This window comes from Carassius gibelio, chromosome A2 (genome assembly GCF_023724105.1).
Source record: "Carassius gibelio isolate Cgi1373 ecotype wild population from Czech Republic chromosome A2, carGib1.2-hapl.c, whole genome shotgun sequence".
In the NCBI taxonomy this organism is placed as follows: domain Eukaryota; kingdom Metazoa; phylum Chordata; class Actinopteri; order Cypriniformes; family Cyprinidae; genus Carassius; species Carassius gibelio.
The window spans coordinates 18,620,881-18,646,411 of NC_068372.1; the positions used below are offsets into that span (position 1 = coordinate 18,620,881).

Sequence of the window (25,531 nt, forward strand, 5' to 3'; positions counted from 1 at the left end):
TAAATGATGACACAATTGTCATTTTTGGGTGATCTATTCCTTTAAAACTTTTATTTATCTAGGACACATTAGTGTGACAAAGACCTTTATAATGTTACAAAAGATTTCTGTTTCAAATAAATGCAAACAAATTATTTTATACTTTCAATTCATTAAAGAATCCTGAAAAACAAAAATCACATACTTTTTCACAAAATATGAAGCAAGACAACTGTTTTCAACATTGATAATAAGAAGAAATGTTTCTTGAGACAAAAAATAAATAAAAATTCTATACTATTTTGTATAAATAAATGGAGAAACAAAACAAAAAAAATGTCATTTAAAATTGGCTAATTGTTATTGCCCTGGTTTTTCATTGTTGCCAAAATTGTCCGATTGGCATAATTATACTGTACCAATATGATATGTACCCCCATTAAATTTTAGGTAGCACTTTATTTTACAGTCCTGTTCCTCATGTACATACTATGTACTTATTAAAGTAATTACAATAACTATGTAATAACTAGGTACTAACCCTGAACCTACCCCTAAACCTAACCCTACCCCATGTAGTTACCTTGTACTACCAGAACTTTCTTAGATAAATACACTGTAAGTACACTATAAGTAGATGTTAGTACACGTACTGTAAAATAAAGTGCAACCAAATTTTATTTTAAATACTACATATTCAGTTTCCAATGTACTTCTCTGCTGTATAGGATGAAAGAGTGTGTGTTTTTCTTGAAACATCTGCCAGCTTGATCAGCGTTAGTCCCAAACATAATTTATTCACAGCCAGAAGTGTTCCCATGAACCCTTCAGGGTTTTCCCGTACTAATCAGCGTCATCCCTGGTTCCCACTGTTATTGTGCAGCTCATGACGGCAGGAATCAAACTAGGAGACTACAGGAATGAGAGACATATCAAGCAGGAGATCCCTCAAGCCTCAAATCACAGTACACCCAGGCCTACTCAGGGACGCTGGGTAATTGTATTGCCAGTAAAGCCAGCCATTGTGCAATGTGTTACGTAAACTTTGATGTTTTTACATTACCTAGACTGTGGATGGAACAGTCATGCTGTTACTGTAAATGTTGAGTAAGGGACTGTTTAATGTTGTGGCTGGTTTAGACAAAGATTCGACAGACTTAATCCCTGTTAAAACACTAAAAGGTTAAAAAGCACAGCCATTGTTAGATTAATATCTGCTCTGCATTGCTGTTGTTGGAAGAGTCTTTTATTGGACAAAGATTTAGATGTATTAGATTGATCCAAGCACGCATGTCATATTCCCGCACTTATTATTTATAATCTGGGTCACATTGGGATTAAATACAGTCTATTCTGGGGTCATGTCTCCCAAGGAGCTTGAAGCAATCATTTTCAATCAATCACTGGAGATTTTTTTTTTTACTTATCTCTCTCTCAGAATCGCATGAGGCAGAACGCATCGCATTTTAATAATGATCAACTTTAAATCTCAAAGTATAATTCTAGCTTTTTATTGAACAAGTATACATATTAATTGTCCTTGTAATGCTGATAGACACATTTTGACTGACTTTTTTCTGTGAGGCGTATGCTAGCATTTAGATGTGGACCCCATGCAAGCATGTAAGGGTTTCAGCAGAAGTCACATGACTGTGCAGTGGAATATCAAAGGCTGGATGACATTTGTGGGCTGTGAGCTGAAAGGTCAGACTGAATGCAACTCTTTTCCCCAGTGCTGTGATTTAGTGTGCTTGGAGAGCAACTGAGTGGATTGGGCCCTGGTTAGTGATGTGTCATTCTTGAACGATTTGTTCATTTTGAACGAGTCTTTAAAGTGACTCGGGAAGAACGAGTCGTCTCAGGGGATGATTCGTTCAGTCGCGCATGCACAATATTCTATAGGTTCTGTACTGCTAGTATTAGTTCACCTGTGTCAGTAAATGCACTCTTGAGCCGGAAAGAGAATTGATTAGTTCATCTTTGAGTCATTCCTTAATCACGTGACAGCCCCATACGCTAAACCAATGGAGTCTGAGCCGGAAAGAGAATTGATTAATTCATCTTTCGGGTCTTCAGGTTGTTCGTTCTTTTGTCCCGTGACGTGACAACATTGGCTAGAGTAATTAGTTAATGTACAACCTTCCTTACAAATGGGTGCATAGTACTTATTATAAATTTTTATTATAATTATTATTTACTCTTACAGTTACGTGATGCATTTCTGGTTTCAAATTGTTGCATTTAATTTCTGTCATGATGGTACTTTTCCATAACACTGAATGTGGTAATAAAGAGTTGGTTGTGCTTTAAATTTTGTCCATATGATGGCGAAATCACTTTGATAAAGAAGAGATTTTCTTTCTGTTTGCTTGTTTGTTTGTTTTTTACAGTGGATTCTAATCTTCAAAAACTTTTTTTGTATGAACTTGTTGTATGATTTATGTGTTTTACGTTCACCCTTCAGATTAGACTGTAGATCTGTAGTGTTACTTGTTTAGGGTTCAAAATGTTATTTGCTTTTAATTTATGTCATTATGTCCTTTTTGAGCAATCTTCATATACATATATTAGACCAATATGTCAAGTCTGCCTAGGAAAAGCAATTATTATAGCAGCAACTCTGTATTGTAGGCTTGGATTATTATATTATTATATAGCCTAGTGTTTATTTACTGACAGTCAAAAAGACAAATTAATCAATATTTTATTTATAACAGGGTTTTGTTTATTTATAAAATAATAACACACCACAGATCCTCAAGAAACGGTAACAAAAACACAGTGACAGAAATAGTGTATGGGTCTGTCACGTGATTAAGGAACGACTCAAACTTGACCCGAAAGATGAACTAATAAATTTTTTAAATAACGGTGATATGATTATTAAACACATTTTCGATATTTCGATATAATAATATATATTATAATAATAATAAGCAGCCGTCAGAAGAGCAGAACACCATTGGCTACTTTCGTGATGAAGAGTCACGCACAGCAGTAGTAGGCTGATCTCCAACGCGGCAAATTTTAGCTACAAAATGAGCGCCTCTGACCGCAATACAAATGTGACTGAACAAGCTTCCACAAGTGAGGAGAAATCAGATGAAATGGTTGATAAGAGAGGAAAGACTAATTCAGTGGTAGGGATGGGTACCGAAACCAGGTATTAAACTGACCCCGGGGCTAAATTATGAAAGACCGTAGTATCAGTAAGATCTGATAATGTTGTAGTGCACATTTACTCTCGCCAAACATTTCTAATGTGCGTTCATATTAAGACGTTTGTCCGTGAGATCTGCGTGAACTCACATGCACGCCGCGGAAGCTGTCTGTCAGTCACACACACACACACACCACAACGAGCGCATGCACTTGCATTAACTGTACGTAAACTCCTGCTTAATAATAAAGAGTGACGATGGCGAAGAGATTTGCTTAATGTTATCGTGCACATTTTATCCCACCAAACATTTTTAATTTGCGATATTATTAAGACGTTTGTCTTTGAGATCTGCAAGAACTCGCATGCGTGCCGCCGAGGCTGTCTGTCAGTCACACACACACACTCACACAACAAGAACGAGCGCGGTACACGCATAACAGTACGAAAACTCCCCCTATTATTCCAAATAAGGAAAAATCAGTATGTAAATGTAAACATTTATTTGGCTAACTTAAATGCACAGCACCTCAAGTTAGTTTACAAAATAGCCAATTGCCACATTTTGCAACCTTTTTATTATTTATATATATATATATATATATATATATATTATTATTATTATTATTATTATTATTATTTTTTTTTTTTTTTTAAAGCTGCAGCTACTATGAACCAACCAACTCCTCCTAACACCTCTGGTCCAAGACAAGACCATTATTAATTTTACAAAAAAATAAATAAAGAAATGTTAATTCTTGTTCTTAAAAAAAAACACTGTTTTTATTTCTAAAATATGTAGTTTTATAGGAGGAGGTTTCATAGACTTGGCAAATTAATTTTGATTTATTATAAAATCAATTAACCTCAGAAGATTGTCGGTACAGACATCCGTTGTGGGCGTTATTGGCAGTTTTTCTGAGGCTTTTATATTGTTGATATCGAAATTATATCGTATCGACCGAAATTAAAAAATATATCGTGATATAAAATTTGGCCATATCGTCCAGCCCTACTGTCACATGATTAAGGAATGACTTAAACCCAAAGACTTGTCAGACAAGAGGTGAGGTGAGCTAATCACAGACTGAAGACCCAGGTAAATAATCAATTAATCTTTTCTGTTTATTATAGCATTTTAGTTTTGTATTGTTTGTAGTGTGATCAACGTTTGCGTAAGTACTAGATGTGTTGGGGAAGTAACACATAACATTTTAATTACATTTTGCTTAAATGAACGAAATGACTCGAAAAAAGACTCATTCATTTTTTGAACGAGACTCAAAAGTCTGAGTCGGTAAAATGATCCGAACTTCCCAGTGGCCAAAGATGGTATTACTTTTTTATGTTTTTTTTTTTTTTTTGGCCATTAGGCAAAAATTTTCTCCACTCTAATTGAATCCAATTTGTACGAAAATGTAAGATCTTGAGAAAAAAGTTAGCATGAAGGCCCATCCTTAACCCTGAATGAGATTGTACAAATGAATACAAATTAGCCACCAATTTGCCAAACTGTAGTTAAGAATGGGCATGAGACTGTGTTGGTAATGGTATCATTGTGGTTTTTGCTTAAAGAGATTAAATAGTAATCATGACATATATAAAAAAAAACTGCGTTCTTAACCCCTTTGCGTGCAAACATCGCTGACGGCCCCAGTTTATTATTGTTTCACTTTCACAGCACATTAAACATCACGGTCTTACTTCATCTGGACAAACTGTGCATCAATGGAAAGTTTAAAGACTCAAGCTTCGATATTTGACCAATATTTTGATAAAACATTGTTGCAGTGACAGATATTTAGTGATTTATGTCAGGAGTGCAAAATAATAAATCCGTATTATGCCACATTTTGAATAGAAATTCACAACTCACTCATATTCAGTCACGTCAAGAGCGGTTTATTTGTGTTCACATAGACTCACTGAACAGCGTCAATAAGGATTTACAGACCAAAGATGCATATCTGCGGAGATATATGGATATATTTACTGATGTTTACTTCATATTTCTTCAGACAGAATCGTCATTTCTATTCATTTTCCACGGATTTACGCGATCAGATGATAAACAGCCTCTCCCAGCGATCTGTGTGTGCGTGCAGTAGTCACAACTCGTGCGGTGTGTGACTCAGACTCTGATTGGGTCTTTCAAACGTCAATCTTAGAGTTTCATATCTGGACACCGCCCCATCGTGTCACATGCTTCCTGCACACTTCCTGGTAGTTATCTGGCCAAAACAACACTGAAACACCTCTGTACACACAAAATATCCGAATAATAAACCCGCGATTACGATAGTAAAGCTTGGTATGAGAATTTCTTGAGATCTGGGGCGTTTTTATAAAAAAAATCGAAAATGTACATCGGAAATGCTAACTTGTGCAGCGATGAAAAAGGCTACAAATAACATATTTTTACAACAGTAAACGACCAAATTACACCCCTGATCGCTAAAGGAAGTTATTATAAACACTCGATCGGGGTTTAAAGTGAGTTTTGAGTAAAAGTGTACTAATAATTTCATAAATTGTCAGATGTAGCTTGATGCTAACGTTAGCACCAATGCTACTAATAGCAGGTGCTTTTCTTCTTCATAATGCATTTTTGTCTCAATAATTCACGTAAGGTCGTAAGAAAATGTTTTGTTGTATTTTTATAGTAAGACTTTTGATAAATAAGGGCTAAATGCAAAGAGAGACTGAAGTGAGATCGCTGCTTTGTTGCTTTGTAAAGCCTGAAAAACCACAATCAAGGCTAATAAAGGTGGAATAAAAACAAAAGAATAATGATAAAAGAATAATGCGGATAATGTGTCATACCTGGCGGAGGTGTGAAAGACTCGTTTGGTGAGAACAATACAATCATGAAACGGGCAGTTTTCACAGCCAAACACACATATAAAACACACATCAGTGCCCTGCTGAAAAAAACAATAGAAACCATTACAGAAATTCTAATGGTTTCCATTACAAAACCATTACAAACCATCAGCAATTAACCATTAAAACCATTACCAAATGGTTTCCATTACGTAGTGTGTTTTGGGCATATTCCATTAGGATTTATTGGTTTGTATTGGTTTCCATTACAAGTTTGTATTGGTCACGATTTGCACATAATGGTTTCCATCACAGTTTTGTATTGGTTCTGATGGTTCCATTACAAGTTTGTATTGGTCTTTATTAAAACAAATGTAATGGTTTCTGTTGGTTTTGTAATGGTTCTGATGGTTCCATTAAAAGTTTGTATTGGTCTTTATTAAAACAAATTTAATGGTTTCTGTTGGTTTTGTAATGGTTCTGATGGTTCCATTACAAGTCTGTATTGGTCTTTATTAAAACAAATTTAATGGTTTCTGTTGGTTTTGTAATGGTTCTGATGGTTCCATTACAAGTTTGTATTGGTCTTTATTAAAACAAATTTAATGGTTTCTGTTGGTTTTGTAATGGTTTTGATGGTTCCATTACAAGTTTGTATTGGTCTTTATTAAAACAAATTTAATGGTTTCTGTTGGTTTTGTAATGGTTCTGATGGTTCCATTACAAGTTTGTATTGGTCTTTATTAAAACAAATTTAATGGTTTCTGTTGGTTTTGTAATGGTTCCATTACAAGTTTGTATTGGTCTTTATTAAAACAAATTTAATGGTTTCCGTTGGTTTTGTAATGGTTCTGATGGTTCCATTGCAATTTGTACTGGTCTTTATTTGCATATATTTAATAGTTTTCGTTGCAGTTTTATATTGGTTCTGATTTGAATGTTTAACTGATAGCTGGTAATTAGGCCATTAATTAATATAAGTAAATAATTTAAATTATTAATACAAACTGTACACAGGTTTTGTCAAGAATATAATGGTTTTATTTATTTAAACTTCATACCAACCTTTCAATAGCAAACAGTTCAGGTTGTTTTGCAAAGAATTAAGAATATGCACCTAAAATCAAAATTATTCACAGAATACTCAACATAGCTGGAATTAACACAAAACCTTGACATTACATTTTATTTTAATTATTGTTATTCATTAATGCATTATAGAAATGCAGGAACTATGAACTATTTTTGTGGCTTGTAGCTGTCTCAGACCTGCAAAAAAAAAAAAGAAAGAAAAAAGGGCAATTCATTAGGACAATGTACCACATTACCAGTATGTGAGATTATCCATACATATATTTATATGGCAGTCTCAAAAAAGTTATTGATTTTTCTTTCATGCCTAAAATCATTAGGATTTAAAAAAAAGAAAATGTTCCATGAATATATTTTGTAAATTCCCTACCATAAATGTATCAACTTAATTTTTTATTAATAAAATGCTTTGCTCTGGATTTGAAATATTTTTCACAATATTTAGATTTTTTAGCACCATCAGATTCCAGATTTTCAAATATTTGTATCTCAGACAAATATTGTCCTCCTAACAAACCATACATCAATGGAAAACTTATTTAGTATTATTATTGAAATAAAAATCTAAAAAATTAAATAAAAACAATTACCCTTGTAACTGGTTTTGTGGTCCAGTTTCACAAATAGGCTTGAATAATTACATTATCTACTTTTTATGGTACATAGTCTCTATTCACTTCGAGTCGTATTAGATAAGAGGTTGTAGCACACTTACCACTGACAGTTTTATCTGGTTTATGTCACTGATCTCCTCAGCCAGGTATTTCCATACACTTAGGAGGCGTTTATTTCCTATAAGGTGTGGCCTTTTTTCTTCAGCTTCTGAGACAGACACTCTTGTTTTGAACACACACACACATACACACACACACACACACACACACACACACACACACACACACACACACACACACACACACACACACACATATACACACATAAACAAAAATTGAAATTCAAGAACTGATGGACTAATCTCAGACTTTAAATCTGACCAATCTCAAGTGGAAATTAAGTAGCATATGTGACCTGTGCTGGCAAAGTTAGTCACAATGAGCAAAAATCAGTTGAGGTTTTTTTTCCTCATTAAAAAGTCCTTCAAAATGATGTATAACTGTATATATATATATAAAAAAAATGACTGAGCTACACCCGTTTGAAGTTGAAAGAGTTGGCAAAGTCAACTCTTTTCTATTTTCTAAAGGTTCCAAACCAAAATCACTGAGCAACATTGCATCTTTTCCTGCAGTTCTTTTCTTAATAATAATTCACTTTTTTATTTTACATCCGAACAAAAGCATTCAAGTAAGAAAAACTAATAATCAAATGTAAAATCCCTTTATTCATTACAAATAAATTTATTATTAAAACTATAAAAGCAGTTCAATTAGTCATTCTGTGTATACAGGTGCTTGTCATATAATTAGAATATCATAATTTCAATTCAAAAAGTGAAACTTGTATATTATATTCATTCATTACACACAGACTGATATATTTATTTATATCTGACAACTAAGTCCCAAAATCATTATCTTAGAAAATTAGAGTATAACTTAAGACCAATACAAAGAAAGGATTTTTAGAAATCTTGGCCTGCTGAAAAGTATGAACATGAAAAGTATGAGTATGTACAGCACTCAATACTTAGTTAAGGCTCCTTTCCCCTGAATGACTGCAGCAATGCAGCGTGGCATGGAGTCGATCAGTCTGTGGCACTGCTCAGGTGTTATGAGAGCCCAGGTGTCTCTGATAGTGGCCTTCAGCTCTTCTGCATTCTTGGGTCTGATTTATCACTACTCAGCAGGAGTCCAGTCCTTTTTGAAGCGAGACACTTCTGGTTCTGTCTGTTGTTCAAGAGTGGCTTGACACAAGGAAAGCGAAGCTGAAACCCATGTCTTGCATACGTCTGTGTGTAGTGGTTCTTGAAGCACTGACTCCAGCTGCAGTCCACTCTTTGTGAATCTCCCCCACATTTTTGAATGGGTTTTGTTTCACAATCCTCTCCAGGGTGCAGTTATCCCTATTGCTTCTACACTTATTTTCTACCACATCTTTTCCTTCCCTTCACCTCTCTATTAATGTGCTTGGACACAGAGCTCTGTGAACAGCCAGCCTCTTTTGCAATGACCTTTTGTGTCTTGCCCTCCTTGTGCAAAGTGTCAATGGTCGTCTTTTGGACAACGGTCAAGTCAGCAGTCTTCCCCATGATTGTGTAGCCTACAGAACGAGACTGAGAGACCATTTAAAGGCTTTGCAGATGTTTTGAGTTAATTAGCTGATTAGAGTGTGGCAACAGGTCTTCAATATTGAACCTTTTCACAATATTCAAATTTTCTGGGATACTGAATTTGGGATTTTCCTTAGTTGTCAGTTATAAACATCAAAATTAAAAGAAATAAAGATTTGGAATATATCAGTCTGTGTGTAATGAATGAATATAATATACAAGTTTCACTTTTTGAATGGAATTAGTGAAATCAACTTTTTGATGATATTTTAATTATATGACCAGCACCTGTATTTATCAGGATATATATATATATATATATATATATATATATATATATATATATATATATAACTGTAATTTGAATGTCGGATTGAAATGAACACTGCTATTAGAGTAGTTAATTGTTAGCATAAGTGCGGCTAATAATAATAATTTAAAAAAAATAATAATTAGCATGTTTTTGTGTTTTGCTTTGGTACTGAAATTGGTACTGTGACAACACTAATAGTTAGACCTCGATTAATGTGTTCAGGTGCACTGCAGGTTGGAGCAAAACTCTGCATGTAAGTGGACCTTGAGAGACAATGTTGAGATCTCCTGCAATATGTTCTGAGCATGCACTATAAAGAGACAGAATGACTTACAACACTGGTGTCCAGTCCTAGGCTGGAGGACCACCGTTCTGCAGAGTTTCTGCTGATCCTTGATCAGCTGCTCAGGTCTGCTTAACTGGGGTTGGAGCTAAACTCTGAAACAAGAGAAGACAACCAATATTATGAAGTAAAAAAAAAAAATGATTCAGAAATATGCACAACGTTTGAAAATGCACAAAGATGAGAAGAAAGCTATGTGTTTAATGAGAACTTTCCACTGAAAAATAAGAAGCAATATTAAGTCACAGATGCATTTTTATTAATTCTTATTAATATTGTTTAAATATGTTACAGTAACCTTGTGCTTTATCAATGATTTTCAGTCTCTGAAATAGAAAAGATCTATCAGTGCTGAATGGCATCATACATACATCATATGTAATGATATTTAACAAGAGTTCTAACACTGTGTCGTCACTGGACAGCACAACAAAATACAACAGAACCTTTTATAATCAGTGATGCTCTCTACACTGGATGCGGCACGAAACAACAAATCACAGACGGTGATCTGATGCCTTTTCCTATTTATGATGTACTGACACAAAGTTTAAATGATTTTTAACAGTCACTTTGGTGTGAGAGTGTGTAGCTTGGAGATAGAGATCTTTTTATGTTTCTGAAATAAGTCTCATGTACACTAAGAAAACTGCATTTATTTGATCATAAATAAAAATGGTAATGTTGTGAAATATTAGTACAATTTCAAATAACTGCTTTATATGTAAATATTTTGTACAATTTTATTCTTGTTTTCACAAAGCATGATTTCTGAAGGATTGTGTGACACTGGAGACTGATGCTGAAAATTCAGCTTTGATCACTTATTAAAACAAACTTAAATAGAAAATAGTTATTAAAAAAATGTTAATTTCACAATTTAACTGTATTTTAATCAAATAAATGCAGCAGTGGTGAGCATAAAATATGTCTTTGAAATACATGACAAATCTGACCCTTACATTTTTGAATGGTGTATGTTTGACGAATTGCTTACTATTCATGGTTCATAATGTCTAAAAATGTTCTTCGACAGGAGATATGACTCTAGAGCACAGCCATCAGCATGGAAGAACCTAGGAACATAAGCACTGTCACAGAGAAAACAATATTTATTATACAATGCCAGGTATAAGGCATATACTATAGCATAGGTGAAATGCAGAAAAGAAAAATAATAATTCACAGAATATATAATTTATATAATCATTTACAATAAATATATATATATTTTAGTTTTACTTATTTAGTAATGCTCCTACAGCGTGGACATCAAAATGTGTATGTTTTCATCCTCTCTGTCAGCAGCCCCCTTCAGAAATGTTAAAATCAGGAACTTCTCCTGCGTCATAGAGGTTTTTTTCTGGCACTTCTGAAATCACAGAACAAGTTTGTATTCATGTGTTTACCATGAAAGATCAAAACCTGAAGGTTTCAGTCCATTTTCACGCTCTATGTAAGTGATGTAACGTTATCCGGTTACGTTAGTGCACATTTTAGGATTAAACAGTGGATACTTTTAAGGTTAAATTAATTCGGTTAAGTTACTTCCATTCATCCATTGATATATATGGAGAGAGAGAGAGAGAGAGACAGAGAGAGAGAGAGAGAGAGAGAGAGAGAGAGCATCTACACACAAGATGACATTAAAAGCCCAAACTTAATAAATAAGAGCTCATGTCTATCGTTACCTCTTGTATGTAACTTAGCCTTACCTTTGAGATGCTAACGGACTTTTTCTGACGACGCTAAACCATTTATATAAAGTAAGTATTAAACGAAAGCGTATAATTTACATGAAATAAAGTGTCAGGAACACTTTAATGTACTATTTGTGTAATTTAATAGACTAAACTTACCTAAAAAAAAGTGAAACCACATTGAGTGTCAGCGATCAGCTGCTTGACGGTTGGGCTGCCGCCTCGTTTCCATGGTGACGTCCTCCGCTCCAGTTCTGCGCGCGCGCACATTACAGCACGTGGAAGTCACGCAGAATTTCACTGTTATTTCACATCTATTTTTGGGCTAAATTTGGACCAAATCCGACAGACAAAACAAAGTCCAACTTTTCAAGTCAATTTTGAAGGCCATGACGAGTCGAGGTGATTTAAAAAAAAAAAAAAAAAAACATTAAATGAATTAAAAATAACCTTTCCAAATGACGTATGGTGGCAATCCAAGACACTACATACCACCAATAGAAGAAAGCAATTTACCAATAGAGACCCACAGGGACCATTACTGTGACCATTACAACCAACATAATTCCCATTATAACCATTAAAACCATTACAAATTTTGTAATAGTTTCTATTGTTTGTGTGTTCATTTTTTTTCAGCAGTAGCCTACCCACTAAGACCATTACAGTTTTCCAAAGAAACCACTAAATTTATTGGAGTCATAATGGTTTCTACTGGTGTCCAGTAGATACCACTAGAAGTTTCTAAAGGTGTTCTATTGGTCCTTAATGGTATCCAATAGACAATACACGCCACCAATAGAAGAAAGCAAATTACCAATAGAGACCCACAGAGACCATTACAGTGTCCATTAAAACCATTAGAATTCCAATAAGAACCATTAAAACCATTACAAATTCTGTAATGGTTTCTATTGTTTTTTTCAGCAGGGTGTTTACATGTGAGATCTTACAGAGATGACAAGGGCCATAAATCAATCTGATTAGCCTTCTCTAAAAACACACATGACATGGCCTTAGAAAATATTTCATAAAATTCACAGTTTTACAGATTCGATTATGAAATTTTTTATGAAGTCTTGGAAGACTTGTGGCCTTAGCTACACTGTGTTTTCAAACTCATTTCCTACATCAACATTTTTTTAAATACATTTAAAACATATGTTTTTAATATTTTTATTTTTGTTTTTATGTTTGAGCTTATATATCTCTATTATCATAACAGTCCTGAGTGATTCTGATTCCTGAACAGTAAACTTTAAAGTGTCAGCTTTGTGAACAAAGGTTGATTATGTATCTAGTCAGAAAGAATCATGAGCAGAAACCTTTTTATTTTGGGTATGTAATTTCGGTCTCCATGCCAAAAAAGGGGGGTTACTAGTAAGGGGTTAACAAATATTTGGTAAATTTTCTCCTCCACCAAACATTTCATTAGAAGTAAAACGCATGTAAACAAAGATCTTAGGATAAAAGGGCTCTGGTAAACATTTTTTATATTTTTTAAAATGATAAATAGTTAGGATTTAAAATTGAAGTGTATTGTTATAATGTTGAGCACATCTCATTGAAGCTTTGACCATGTGATCAGGCTGCAGTAATAGATGTTGCTTTTTCAAACTGTAGCTCAAAGGACTTTCTCTCCGATGTTTCTAGCTGATAGTTTAAGATATTAGTTAAAGTGAAAGTGAAAGTTGTAATATTTGCCAAGTGTGATAGGCCATACTCGGAATTGGTGCTCTGCATTTAACCCATCCAAGAGCACACACACTTTCCTGTATGGCAACACATAGAAGAATGGCAAATTGAAGGTGTCCTCCTTGCTGCTGCATCATTTATTCCCCTGAGTTACTGAGTAGAAAACAACTGCCAATTCATTATTATTACTTGTTAGGTTTGGACCGATATCAAGAAAAATTTCAATTGTAAGCAAATTCTGTTTACACTAGATCTATCCCATTTGATTCTCACCGTACTCTGCACCTGCTCGTACAGATGGAATAGAACAAGTGCTTTGATCTCTTACCTACATGGAAAAAATGAACACTTTTATTATTTAGTTTTAGTTATTTAAAGGGATACTCCATCCCAAAATGAAAATTTTGTCATTAATCAATTAATCATTAATCATTTGTGAATTAATTAATCACTTACCCCCATGTCATTCCAAACCGGGAGGCTTGGGACTTTCCCATAGACTGCCAAGTTAGTTACACTGTCAAGGTCCAGAAAAGTATGAAAAGCATCATCAGAATAGTCCATCTGCCATCTGTAGTTCAACTGTAACGTTATGAAGCCACAAGAATACTGTTTGTAAGCGAAGAAAACAAAAATAACAACTTTGTCAGCAGTCTCCTCTGTGTCTCTCCACATCACTCAAACTGCCTACGCTCTTCTGTGTAAGCTGCACCACAAGGATGCGCTGTTTTCTTTCAAATCAAGGCATAAATACACATAGAAACAGCCCATCTTTGTTGCGTGGTTGACCTTTTTTCTTTAGTTTTTAATTGTCCTTCATTTTAATTATTCAGTTATTTATTTAAATTTAGTAAAAGTTTTTATTCTTTTACATTTTATGTTGCCAGTCAGTCAGTAATTTATTTTTATTATTTACTTGTAATCTTTTGGTTCAAATGTTTTTTTAGTTGGGGGGGCCTTGTTCCTGTATGTACTGTATGGGTGAGATGGCTCTTTTATGCCTCTATGTTTTGTAGATATGTTTTTCCATATTTGTGAAATATTAATATTTATAATGCTCCAAAAATAACAAGAGTAACATCTGAATGTGGATTTGCTGCCTTTTGTTGCGACCACAGAGATTACAACTCTGAAAGTGGCATCAAATTGCTTTGCAAAAACAGGAATCCATCAACAGGGCAACAAAACAACCCTGACAGCCCAGCTCAAACTGAAAACCTCTGTAGCATTTTCAATTAAAATCTTGAAGAGCAGCCAGCTTGCAATGATTCCATTAGCATCGGCTCTGGCGTGGAAGTGCAGTGAATGTGGTCTGGCACGGTTGCATCGGTGGTGTTGTCTTAAGAATAGTTACATCACAGCGAGGCTACGGGGTACGTGAATCATTAAACGAAAGTTAGCATGTCTAGCGTGTTTCTAAAGAAAACTCTACAGCTTCCTGCTGTTTTCGTATTCGTCGTTGTCATTATGATGGAGTGTAATTGCTTGAGATAGAACAGGAGATTTGCTTGCTCCGGGCCCACACTTGCACACTGACTTTATGTGACTCACTCATGCGTCCTGAGGTGTGGAGAAGGTCTTGTGGGGTCAGAGGAAAAGCTCAGCGGGCATGCCACTGAGGGATTTAAGCATGACCCTGGGTTTGGGTCATTGCTGCTCTAAATGAAAGTCTTCTTATGTGTGTGCTTGGAGGGAGTGTCTTTTTACTTAATTAAAAACAATGTTTATGTGTTTGTCTTTATGGTTTGGGATACTTATTTGAGCTGTCGATTTGGGCTTTTGAGATGAGACTAGAGGGTTGAACTAGGGTCACAGGGCTTGTATGGTCACATGCTTCCTAATTAGAAAGAATAAAAGCCAAGCTGTGACTGGTGAGAGACTCATACTGAAGACAAAGTGTCTGTCTGACTTGTGGATAAGGTGAGGGGACATCTCAAAATCGTGGGACAAAACTGTGAGAGTGTGTCCAGTATTTCAATAGCTGTTTAGCAGTTTAACTATTTCTGATGTCTTCAACAAAACAACAGGTGATTCAAGCGTCTTTTATATGTGTCTTTGATATATTTTTATATCTTTATTTTTGTCACACTTGGGGCTGCTCAGTTTAGCCAACAATTCATATGCGATTATTCTTTCAATTCCAATTGTGATTTGCATTGTGTAAGTCTTTCAAATCTCATATTGCTGCTGCGTTGATTGATTTATATCAAAATAACAAAATGAGCTGTAATCACCCTGAAATGTGATGTGCAAATTTTTTATTAATTAAATGACAATTTTATAATTAATTAATACATTTTTTGTTTGTTTGTTTTGTTTGTTTTTCTTGCCAGTGCCAGTATCTTAGTGAGCAGGGTTGCTAATATGAAGCCAATATATAAAATATTGCACTATTTAATTTAAAGATAGTAAAAACTCATGCATAACAATTGCTGAAATTAAAATAATATTCATTTTAAATATTATTTACTATTAAAAATTATTTGTAAATGTTTAAATAATGAATATATATATATATATATATATATATATATATATATATATATATATATATATATATATATATATATATATATATATATATATATATATATATATATTAAACATGACAAAAATGTGTAAAATAAAAAGATTTATTTAGTTAGCAACTGCTTCTGTCTGTAATTTAATATTACGTTTTTCACAAACATATTTTTTTTAAATATTAATAAAAAGGAAGTAAACACTCTAACCAAAGTGCATGAAGTAATCTAAGTCTGTCTTTGTCATGATAATGGACTTTCTGTTCCTTTTGTGTTTCCCTATTTTGGTCATGTTCCATTCTTTATTTTGTTAATTGATTAATCCTCACCTGTTTCCATTCCCCTGATTACTTTCCTTGTGTTTAAAAACCCTGTCTGTTTACTGTCTGTTAAGTGGATTTTGCCGCTTTTGTGGAGTGGGTGCTGGTGAATAATCGATCCCCGTTCACCGTTGGTTCCACTGAAGCGGATATCCCCAGCCCCACTCCCGAACCAGAGACAAGCCAGCCAACAACAGGCTGCACGGAGCACCTGCCTGAGCCCACCGCAGACGGAGAGCCTGAGCCCACCACGACGGAGCCGATCGTCATCATGGAGCCTGACCCTCTAGCAGTGTCTGTCCAGCCCTGAATCTCCTGTGTCTCCACTGGTTCCGTCCAGCCCTGAATCTCCTGTGTCTCTGCTGGTTCTGTCTAGCCCTGATCCTCCTGTGTCTCCGCTGGTTCCATCCAGCCCTAGATCTACTGTGTCTCCGCTGGTTCCGTCCAGCCCTGATCCTCCGGTGTTCCCTCCCAGCCTCCCTTTCCTGCCTCCTCTCAAACCAGCCAGTTCCTCAACCCCATCTCTGCTGGTGCCAGTCAGTCCCGCAGCTCACCCTCAGTCAGCGCCATCTGGACGTGATGTTTCGCCATGGGACTTCCAGTCTCCAGCTTCGCTTTGGCGTGAGGATTCCCTGTCTCCACCTCCAGCCTCCGAGCCATGAACTCCACCTCAGTCCTTCGACTCATCGGCTCCGCCTTGGCACCTAGCTCCCTCGTCTCCACCGTGGCCTGTCATCCCACCAGCTCCACTGGGCTCCTTCGTCCCTCCGGCTCCGCCTTGGTCAGTCGTCGACCATCCGCCACCTTTGAACTCCACTCCTATGGCTTTGCCTAGTCACTCCATCCCTCCGGCTCTTTCAGGTTCCTCACCTCCGTCCTCAGTCACTCCTATTTCGCAGCGGGCTTCCGGAGCATCGCCTCCACCTCAGTCGCCTGTGCCTTCAGTGCTGCCTTGGACCTCAGGACCCTCAGTGTCACCCTGGCTCTCTCTCTGCTCTGCTCCAAACTGGGCTCCTCATCCACAGGCACAGTCTCTGTCAGTCGGCCCCCTGGTGTTGTCGGCTCCTCCTCCTCCATGGCTCCTCCCTGGCTCCTCCCTCCATCCTCTCCACCCTGGTTCCATGCTCCCTCTCCATTGCCTTCCCCTTGCCTGCCCCACGCCCGCCTCCAGAACCCCCACCCTTCCTCCGCTGGAATATCTATTTCGGTGCGAGCACGCAGCATTCTGGGAGGGGGCAAACTGTCACGATCATGGACTTTCTTTTCCTTTTGTGTTTCCCTATTTTGGTCATGTTATGTTCCTCGTTTTGTTAATTGATTATTCTCCACCTGTTTCCATTCCCCTTATTACTTTCCTTGTGTTTAAAAACACTGTCTATTTAGTTCCTCCTTGTCCGCTATTAATGTGATAACCTATGTTTGCTGATCTGTGTTGGATTTGTCTTAATCTCTCGTAAGCATTAAAATAACTCTTTTGATATATCTTCATCGTGCGCGTTACTTTACACAACAAAACACGTCTGACAGTCTACTGGGAATATTTTTATTTTATTTGTATTTATTTTAATAAAAATATTCAGTACACAGTGAATATGGCGTGAGGTCTAATTGCAGCATAATTTGAAATCAAAGATTTAAAGTTTGAAGGACTTTTTAACATTGTGCATGTCCAGTAACAGAGCCTTGCCCATTGTGAGATCTCATTTGTCCAAAATCTAGCTTCACATAACTGTGTAATAAAATTATAATATGTTCTGATTGGCTGTTGTTGTGCCCAGTTATGCCATGTTTTAACTTACAATGTGAACAAATCACATGTCACTACAATCTTGCTACATTAAATTATTTGGACACAGAGTATTTGTTCGATTTTAGTGAACATCCCACAGGCTTGACCTCCTCCTAAAGTAATAAAAGTAGTAATTCTTATGCAGAGGCTGTACACGAAGGTGTGTGCATCCCTTTGTCTGTGTGCACCAGCAGTGATGATGTCAGTGAGGTGCCAGTCTGCACGCCCACTCGGTGGCCAGGCAGAGCACAGTGTCGTGGGTGGTGCGCTCTCTTACTCATCTCTAACTGCTGCAAAACCAATCTCATTCAGCCTCTACAGTTATTTATGTGGCCACAGTCTTACTTACCCAAGCATAGCATCCTGTAATGGAATTATCTGTGTATTAATGTGATAATACCATGGTAAAGTATAAGTACCATATTTATATATCATAATAATTAATGTCCTTCAAGGAGTCGAGTTTTTGCTGGTTGTCACGGTCTAATTCACCCCTAAATATCAAAATGAATGTATAATGACAATTTAACTTTTCAAAAAATACATGTATACTATCATTACTTCTATTCTTTTTTTTGTGCCTTTATTCAGCAAGAATGCAAACAATCAAAAATGACAGTAAAGACATTTGTAATGTTACAAAAGATTTCTTTCTCAAATAAATACATTTCTTTTTAACCTCTTTTCATCAAAGAATTATGAAAAAAATACAGGCTTGATGAGCATAAGAAACTTTCAAAAGCATCTTACAACACGTTTAGTAACACGTTTACAAAGAAATTTTGGAGCACTCCATGCTTCCTTCGGCTGTCCAGCTTTTTGAAGATGTTGATTGTTGATTTCATTTTCAAGCTGGATTTGGCACCTGACACACTGCTAAAAGCACCAAAAGTTGGTTAAATGACCATGGTGTTGGTTTGCTTGACTGGCCAGCAAACTCACCAGACATGAACCCCATAAAGAATCTATGGGGTATTGCCAACAGGAAAATGAGAAACAAGAGACCAAAAAATGCAGATGAGCTGAAAGCCACTGTCAAAGAAACCTGGGCTTCCATACCACCTCAGCAGTGGCACAAACTGATCACCTCCATGCCACGTTGAGCTGAGGCAATAATTAAAGCAAAAGGAGCCCCTACCTTACAGTAAATTTATATACTTTCTAGAAGGCCAGCGATTCACAAAAAAATAAAATGTTTTATTGGTCTTATGAAGTATTCTAATTTGTTGAGATAGAGGATTGGTTGGTTTTTGTTAAATGTGAGCCAAAATCATCACAATTAAAACAACCAAAGTCTCACCATAGAGACTGGGTGTCGAATTGTTTTGAAGTCTTGACACATTTGCTTCAGCTGTTTCAATGTTTCATGAAGCCTCACTCTGCCAAGCACTAATAATATGGGCTACATTTGGTCCAAAAAATAACAGGGCCAAAACACAGGCAAAGGGTAATCCAAATATAGGCGGGGAAACCAAACCAGGAATTACAGTACAGACACATTCAGGACTTAGCAATGAATGACAGAGTGAACCTTATTTAGGGTGAGCTAACAAGGCTAATGAGACACAGGTGAAAACAACGAGTGCTGATGAGACTGTTCTTGACCAGGGGTAGGCAAGTTAGGTCCTGGAGAGCCGCAATCCTGAAGAGTTCAGCTCCAACCCTGAAAAAAACCCTCACCTTCCTATAGCCTTGGTAATCCTGAAGACATCGATAAGCTTGCTCAGGTGTGTTTGATTAGTGTTGAAGCTGAACTCTGCACGACTGCAGGTCTCTGTGGACAAAACTTGCCTACCCCATTCTTGACAGAGTGGCAGGCTTGGGTGGAGTGCTCTCTGGTGACCATCAATGGCACTCCATTTGGTGATCGTGACAAAAACTCAACTGAGGAATTTACTTAAATATGAAGTCAGTGGCATTGTTTTTGAGCTTGAGACTAAAGGCTGTAAGTCCTTGTGTAAAGATGATTGTGAGTTTTGTCTGACGGCTGTTGCAGCCAGCGCAGTGCTCTCTTGAGCAGCTCCTGTGACTGCTCTTCATGAGAGGCCTCATGCAGTTTTAGCTGAGAGGCCCATTGATCCTGAAATCACAGAGCACTTCACTCTGGAGAGGTCGTGGGCTGTGTCTCTTTACACCTGTCATTGGCGCGTTCAGACCATTTCACCATTAAAGTGATTTAACTTTTAATATTTAAATAAGCAGTTTTTATTACCTATTATGCATAGAGCAAGCACTACTGGTGGATTTATTTTATCCTGTAAATAAGAGTATTTTTCTGTTTTCTATGTGTCTTCTCTGATGTCCTTTTCCTTTCTGCTCTCCTCTTCTAACACCATCTCCTCTTGCTCTTTATTCAGCTCCTCCAATGCCCAGCCTTGCTTCTTTACCCCTTCTTCCTATTTCCACTTTTCTTCTTCACCCTTGATAAACCCCACCTTTTCTCAGGCCTTGATGAATTTTTTTTATCTTTTTTTTTTTATCTTATCTTTTTCCAGGGTCTCTAGGTTTTTACCCATGGCCCAGTTAATGCACAGAATGTCGTTATGGTATTTGGTAAATTGCATTTCCTGACCTTACCTACATAGCTTTATCAATATTTGACAGCATTTCATGTGCTTTTGAGAATATAGTGTACCTCTTGTTTTATTTTAAGTTAGCCAGAACCTTGGATAAAAGACATAAGACATGAGTCACATGGTCCTTCAGAAATCATATAATATACAGTGTACTGTATGTGTGTGTGTCCAAATCCAGAATTGCAGCATTGCATTTAATGAAATAGCATTGAATATGTAATGAAATAGTGCTAATGAGCAACAAGAAGGCATAGGGATCATTTAAACCACCAAAGATCCAGCCATCTGACTCTCTGACCGACTGAACCAGCTCCTTTGCAAAGTATTCATTTAAAATGATTCTCTCTCCCACTCACACACACACACAGACATACTGTAGTTAGCTACAGCCTGCTGAAAGGTGAAGAACAAAGCACATGCAACACTATCAGCAGTCCTCGGTGATATGCTGATTGTGTTGTGGTTTCAAATTTGGGTTCACACCAGTGTCACTGTGTCATTTAAAGCATGCACCAGTGTCACTGTGTCATTTAAAGCATGCTGTCTGTGCTGTTTGTTTCAAATCCCATTGTCCTAGCTCATTGTACATTATGCATTAAATATGAAAATCCAGATTCAGTACTATGCAAGTATCAGCACGAATATACAAGCATCAATACTGCATTTAGTAAATACAGTATATGAGCAAGTAGAGGTATTGCTGCTTTTCGTCTGTCATTCATCTGTGTCACATGATCAGGCTGGGTGTCAGATGAACAGTGCAGTGCTGTGGGATCTGAGCAGCTTTACTGCAGATGCCTGGAATGAGGTTCAGAAAACATGGGTGAGGCCTTACTCAAATTTCTCAAGAAGCCCAAGATTATATCTGGTACCATTAACATTTGTAAGGACATGAGGTTCACTGTGGTGTGGAACTGCTTTGACTTACTATCAGTCTTGTTTTTCAGTAGCACTAGAATTAATTGGTTACCGGCATGACATAGCAACATTGGCTAAACCAGTGTAAGATTGTGAGTGGGTTTGTGTTTTCTTGACCAATGGTTGACGGGGAGTATTCAGGGAAGCCTGGTTAAATTTGTAATATATTTTAATATTCAGAGAAGCCTGTTTGAATATTTCATATTTTATTATTTAGAGGAAATTCACAACTTGTAGGAGTTGGGGATTCCTAATAAATAGGTGTTAGGGGCGTCAATAGCGCTCTCTCTCTCATTCAAATTGTTCCTCTTGGTTGTCTCTCTCTTTGCTTCCCTGGAGTGATTCAGTCTCTTTTTCTATAGTTTAATTTGTGTTTGTGTGCATTTGTTGATTCTGAGTAATATGGCATTTAGTGTACTTTGTTGTTGTTTTTTTCCTTTCTTTTTTTTCAAATAAGTAATGGGTAGTATACTTATTTACAGTATTTGCTCACGCTTTAGTTAATTAGTAAGCATTGTGAGGGAAGCAGAAAACCAGAAAACGTACCTGTTTCATTTTATTGGGAGTCAGGTAAGATCTGCTGGTGAGAACAGACTTAGGCAGGTGTTTTCTGTTTTTATAGCTGCCATACCTGTTAACTGTTATTGTAGATATTATATAGATATTTTGTTATTGCCTGTAAATATATATGTGTGTGTGTGTGTGTGTGTGTGTGTGTGTGTGTGTGTGTGTGTGTGTGTGTGTGTGTGTGTGTGTGTGTGTATTTATGTGTGTGTATTTATGTATGTATGTATATGGGAGGAAGGCACGTAAAAATAATTGAATGAATAAATCCTTGGTTTAGCAGTAATAGATTTTTATGGTTTTAATTTTAATTATAATGACCCGATACATAAATGTATGATTGATTGAATGAATGAATGAATGAATGAATGAATGACTACATAAACAAACAACAAGGTAATCTTATTAATTAATTTATTTATTTAATTTTAAATTTTTGCAGTGGTGTATTAGGAGACATTTCTATCGAGCTTTTTTTATATGTCTAATGTGTTTAATTCTCTGATTCCTAATTTCAACGTCAAACCCTCTTACTAGATACTGATAGCAGCTGTTTTTAGCAGTAAAATTTCAAACTAATTAGCCTGTGAGGGGAAAAAGACCTACTGATCTGTACAGATGATGCATGTTGCCAGAGTTCTGCTGCCTGTAAAGTGAGGCATGTTATAACTCCAATGAGCCCTGGCAGCTGTTTCTAATGCCGTTTCTCAGTTTCTCTTTCACTCTGCCTCTCTCTCTCTCTGACCTACTGTACAATCCTCTCCTTCCACTCAAGACAAATACAATTAAATGACAAACTGGGGCCATGTTCACACAGCAACAGAATACAACAGAGTCCTTAATATTGTTAAATTCACACAGTACTGTTATTTTCAGGCGTGACAGCTGCATTCTTTAATCAAACTCAAACCTGTAAATTTTCAGGACTCACTAGTGCATTCAAAATTGTCCTCATTTACTCACCCTTGTGTCTATCCAGAACTCAGTGACTTTATTCTGCAGAACACAAAAGACACAATGGAAGTCAATTGAAACCAGGGCAGTTTAGTCACCAACATTCCTCTTCTCTCGTGTTCCACTGGAGAAAGAAAGTAATTCAGGTTTCGAATTACATGATTGTGTGTAAATGATGACAGAATTTCATTTTTGGGTAAACTATCCCTTTAACGCTTCCAGTTTCGATCAGTGCAGGTTTTAAAACAACAGTAGATATCTTCACAATTCCCCCTCTGAATTTCTTAATTAGTTTGACTGCTGTGTGAAGAACAGCAATCTGAGCTGCTTTAAAAGTGAACATATTGCATTAGCATGGGTTAGTCAGTTGCCAGGTAGCCTGAGGCAGTGCCATATATCAGTGAGACTGGCTGCTCGGGCTCCTGGCCTCTCCAGCGCTCAGCGTTCCCACCACATCCCTGCTTTGATATTACTTCACACAGCAGCCCGCATCACGGTAATGGATGTAGACTCATTCATTATCTCCATCAATCACAGGCGCTTACACACAGGAGCTGGGTGTAAGAAGAGCTTCTAGTATGAGGACTGAGAATAGCAGACAATTGAATTCGGCTAAGCTCTATATGCGGCCTGTCAAGATAGTAATACTCCTGTATTAGTGAAGCAGGAGGTTGAAAGGTCAACTCTAGAAGATCTACTGCTAGTGAAGGTGTATTTTTTGGTGGTTTAGCATTAAAGTAATGAGATACTGGAAGAAGTTTAATGTGCTTTTCGGTCAAGGACATTATAAGAGCTTGTTTATGCATGATGTGAGTGCATTTCACTGTATACTGTACTGTATGCTAATAGATTCCTCCATAGTAAATTGTTTGTTTGTGCCTGAGGCGCTGGACTGCATAACTGTGATCTGTATGCAAAGTTACATCAGCACTTTATTATTATGTACGAAAAGACTATAATCTCCTGTAAAGTTCAAACACATTTTTTCACACCAGTTCAAACTATATTCAATTACTAAAACAAAGTTAATAAGATTTCTTTATACTGCAAACACTTCCTTGAAGGGCTGTAATGTAATGTAATATATTGTAATGTAATGTATTTTATTTAAAGTGTAATGTTGTTTATAAGTAAGTTTATAGTAAGTTTATAATTATTATAAAATAAAACAATTTAATTTTTTTAATTGTATTATTATTATTTATTTCATTTCATTTTACTATTTTAGTGATGTCCAAATTGAAATGATCTTGAAATATCTTGACACATGGAATTATTTGTGATTGAGACTTTTCTCAGTGGATAAATTATGTGAAGTACACATCCGCACCTGCCACCATTAATATTTGTAACTCTTTATTATATTATTGTAACTGTAATTGTATACTGTAAAAATAAATTTCAAAGTTGTAAATAAAACAAGATTTTTGGAGTACGTTTTACAAGAAAATACTATTTCATTCTGTAGTTCCTCTTTAAAAGAAATCTCATTTTATTGTGTGTTGCTTGCTGTTTCTATGTAAAATAAATGTGTGTGTTAATAAAAAGTCTTTTTTTAGTATCAACATGGAATATATTATAGTTTTGTTGGTCATTCACACCAGTGTTTTTATTTAGTTTTTCCAGTCTGCGGAAGTCAGTAGTATTGTAGTCTTGCATAGCCAGACCTTCAGACTTACGGCTGAAGGTCTGGAATCTATGGCTGCTTTCATTGGCCAAGGCCCGCCCATTAGACTGTTTGACCGACATGTCGGACAACCAATCACAGTTCGTTTAGTTCAGCGTCACATTTCGAGATGGGGAAATGTCACCACTATAACAGACCAGCGTTTTAAACTCTCTAACGAATTTTAAAGATTCTTTGCCGTGAACTTTATTACAAAATTATTTCACATACTTTTGAATATCCAGCGTTAAGATGATCCTGATAAGCGCTCATCTTCACAGTTGTAAACTCGATGGCTTTCTTCTTTCATGAGGGGGTTTGGCGCCACAGCATTGTTGTTTCCAGGCGGATTGTTAAAGAATGCAACACACACGTTTCCCAGAAATCCTGTATAATTCAACCAATCCAGTGACAACTTCGACACTACTGAAGTGTTTCCACTTTAATGTCCCATATGCATCAGGCGTTTAGTCAACAGTCTGTGGGCATGACGTCTGAAACTAGTAGTTTGTTTACCATCATTTTTCAAAATATCTTCTTTTATATTTAGCTGCTGAAAGAAATTAGTTGCTTGAGGTTCAGCCCTGAAATTATCCAGTACACAGTGATAGTCGTTCATCGGAGAGGTTAATTTAAGGACTTAATGCATGGATGTATCACTTTAAAAAGAAATGTTCTCTGTGTAATAACTTCATAGACTCTATGGGATCTAAAGAGAGGCTACTGAACAGAAAACCTCCATAAATTCAGTTCAGCTGGGAAATCAACACAGTGCTTCCCACTCATTACGTTTCACACTCGGCCGACAGTTTACCCGTTTGTGTTACGGAGTTTCATCAAAGATAACATCTAATGATCAAAGCCAATGATGCTCGTCTGTGTGAATA

The 25,531-nt window shown here is 36.4% G+C and overlaps 1 protein-coding gene and 1 long non-coding RNA gene across 6 annotated transcripts in view; one reads left to right on the top strand and one right to left on the bottom strand.

The window, feature by feature from the left end:
* LOC128029435 (disks large-associated protein 1) overlaps window positions 1–25,531 on the top strand; it is a 108,330-nt gene that overhangs the window by 15,530 nt on the left and 67,269 nt on the right. The gene's annotated exons all lie outside the window — the stretch shown is intronic.
* On the bottom strand, window positions 6,058–12,189 carry LOC128029450 (uncharacterized). Of its 2 annotated transcripts, XR_008187393.1 has the most exons (6): window positions 11,656–12,189; window positions 11,183–11,312; window positions 10,938–11,031; window positions 9,932–10,035; window positions 7,770–7,890; window positions 6,058–7,231 (listed from the first exon to the last, which is right to left on the bottom strand). It is a non-coding gene; the product is annotated as an uncharacterized LOC128029450 (long non-coding RNA). The 2 variants fall into 2 exon arrangements; XR_008187390.1 differs by lacking the exon at window positions 11,656–12,189 and having other exon boundaries at window positions 11,183–11,586.